The sequence below is a fragment of the Haliaeetus leucocephalus genome, unplaced genomic scaffold, assembly GCF_000737465.1.
Source record: "Haliaeetus leucocephalus isolate CR32 unplaced genomic scaffold, Haliaeetus_leucocephalus-4.0 Scaffold290, whole genome shotgun sequence".
Lineage (NCBI taxonomy): Eukaryota > Metazoa > Chordata > Aves > Accipitriformes > Accipitridae > Haliaeetus > Haliaeetus leucocephalus.
The window spans coordinates 52722-55969 of NW_010972726.1; positions in this window are offsets into that span (position 1 = coordinate 52722).

A 3248-nucleotide genomic window follows, 5' to 3' on the forward strand; every position below is an offset into this window, starting at 1 on the left:
ATATAGAGTTGCTTTTCTGATTTTGCATGCTGTATTATTCATAATCTTAATGTTTGGACATGCTTGTGCAGACTGTATATCACTGGCAATCCATAAGAACCTGTAAATCTGTTGCTTTAATAAACTGCACTATTTGTTAAGCTAGCTGTAAAAGCTTCTCACTGGGCGACGCCAAACTCTCTAATTCTGGCCATGTGAGTCCATGGAGCGCAAATAACCTGAAAGCGCAGTGTGGTATTAGTGCATCCATAATCATAACATTTCCATAAATTGAACGTGACTGGACTAATAGTGCCAAATTGGATATCAGTCAGCATCTAAACCTAGCCACCCCCAGTCCCTCCGATATCTGAGGATAAACTGAAATGCAAGGGGGTTTATTTTCTGCCAAATTATTTTACCCTTTCACGTGACACTGGGCATCATTCGGTGGGTGGTAAGCAATTGCATTGTGCGTCACTTGTATATTCCAATCCTTTTCATTGTTATTATTGTCATTTTATTTTTGTTATTATTATCGTTATTAGTTTCTTTCTTTCTGTTCTGTTAAACTGTTCTTATCTCAACCCATGAGTTTTACTTTTTTTTTTCACGATTGTCTCCCCCATTCCACTGTGTGGGTGGGGGGAGTGAGTGAGTGAGTGGCTGTGTGGTGCTTAGTTGCTGGCTGGGGTTAAACCACAACAAAGAGGCAATGGGGAATAGGGACTACAGTCAGTTCCTAACAGTTCGCCTCTGCTGCTCCCTCCTTACACTTTTCCTGTCACGTTTTTCCCACAGGCTACTCTTCTTCCTGGAAATATCCAACTTCCCTGGCATTCGATCCTCTAGAGGCTGCACCTGCTCTATTGTGGGCCCTCCAAGGGCTGCAGGGGAATCTCTTCTGCAGCATCTGAAGCTTCTCCTCCCCCTCTTCTTCACCGACCCTGCTGTTTGTAGGAATTTTTCTCACTCTTTTTTTTCCTTACTGCTGTCCCACTCTGCAATTTGTGCCCTTTCTTAAATACACTTTCACAGAGGTGCCACCAGCTTTGCTGATGGGTTAGCTTTTGCCAGCAGTAGGTCTGTTGCAGAGCTGGTTGGACTTGGCTGTGTCCAGCATGGGATAACCCATTGTCTCTTCTCCCAGGGGCTCCTGCTGCCCATCCGCTACCAAAAACCTGGACACAGACACCAATATAGAGCAAGAAGCTTGGCCTTGCTAAATGACACCCCCTGCTCTTCCACTGTCAAGAAATCCAACCTACCCATTGAGGGGGAAGAGAGAGAAACAGAGGCGGCCTTGACACTATGCAAGCACTGCTTAGCAACAGCTAAAACACGGCGGTGTTATTAACACTGTTTTGGCCACCAATGCAAAGCACCTTAGGAGCTGCTATGCGTAAAGTTAACCCATCCTAACCAGACCCAGTACAGTCTTCATCCTTATTCCACAGCTTTTTCATCATGCTCAGGACCCACATTGACTGATACACCTGAGTGTACACATTCAATATATATATACAATCACTCCATTCCTATATGTTGTTGCATTTTTACACCCTACTCAAACCTTTCCTTTCTCTCTCAGTCCCCCAAATCCCCTCTTATCAACACTTACAACTTGTACTACATACTTAAATGATCTTTACTTCCAAGAGTCATGTTTATACACCCTCATTAACCACTGTCCCCTGTTCCTTGACACACACTAATATTATTCACCCATTGCAGCACCACCCCTGCAAGTGTCCATGAGAGAAGACAATGACTTGGGCCCCATCTGTCAAGGTGATCACTCAGGACAAGTGAAGTAGTGTGCTGGATCCTTGGCTGCCAAGACCAGATTGGACTGGATCACCTGTGCACTTGCCCCCATGAGGATTGACCTCTGTTGGTTTGAGTGGTTCCTGCTGCCTTGCTTCCTAGAACATACAACTTACATCCTGGATTATTTTCCCACAAGGTCAAACCTCCTTGAGGTACACACCAGATCTCCCATCCTTCTGCATGTCTTACCAAGGGCACCCAGGTCTTTGAGCAAAGACAATCTCACATATGGGCTTTCTTTTTTCCAAGGGAGGAGCAGCCCACACTGCCTTCCCCAGCCACTTCTCTGTGTACACTACAGGGACCTTATCTCCTCCCACAGTATGTACAGGCTTTGTTTGGGCAGGACCAGGATGGTTAGCAGATCCTCTGGTGTTTACCAGGTGAGTGGCTTCTGCTAAATTGATGACCTGTCCAACATGACATAGAACAGCATCACTGTGACTTCGGTCTGTTTTCTCAGCTTCCTTGGATGAAGCCCCTCCCATCTCATGGACTGGTAAGGGTTGAGTTTGTTCAAGTGACTTCTGACTTGATCCCCACCCACTGCTGGTTGTTCTCCATGGGTTTTGCCTCAAGGCACAAGGGCCTGGGAGACCTTACTGAGGAAGGCTGAGACAGAGACAACATAGAGTATCTCAGACCTATTTACACCTGCCCTTCCTAAATTCTGCAGTGGCCCCACATTACTTTGTTTCTTCTTTAACTCTAACTCTAACTTCATTAGTAACAGCTCATCTTGGTGCCATTGTATTCCCCTGACAGAGTCAACTGAATATCTGCATGGGCCATTGCAGGAGGCTGTCCATAAAGACCAGCTGTACTGAGCTCTGCTGACTGCTGACTGAGCTGTACAGTGCTCAGTACTGTGCTCTGTTCTCAGTAAGACCCTGTGTCATTGATCCTGAGAAATCCACAGGTTGCTTAAAGAAGATATTGTCCACTTCCTTGCCCTGACTGCACTTACCTTATGTCCTGCCACAACATCACCCTCAATGGCCTTGCCTCTGACCCTCACTCAGAAGCGCCCAGCCAACCTGTTGCCCATCCCATAGTGAAGTTCCATACTTCCCAGCAGCTCCATCAAACAGACGATGAGCGTCTCCTGAAGACCCTGTATCCATCCTGCACATCCCCTGAGTTGTGCAAGCTGTCCCACTACACCTCAGCAGCTATTCCATCAATGTCACACTTCTGTGATGGCACAAGGGGCTCCAGCTCCTCCTGTCTGTGCCCAAAGCTGAGGGCATTGATGCACATTTGGACTGCAGCACCTCAGCTGTGACACCGGGGCCAACCTCAGACTTGTCACAAAGAAAACTGGTACCAAGTCCCATGACCCCATATATGTAATGGTTTTGCTTCATAGGCAGAGAGGTGCTCAAAAGGGATTGCAGATGGCAATGTAAAAGATGATATGAGATGTAGATGTAGATGAT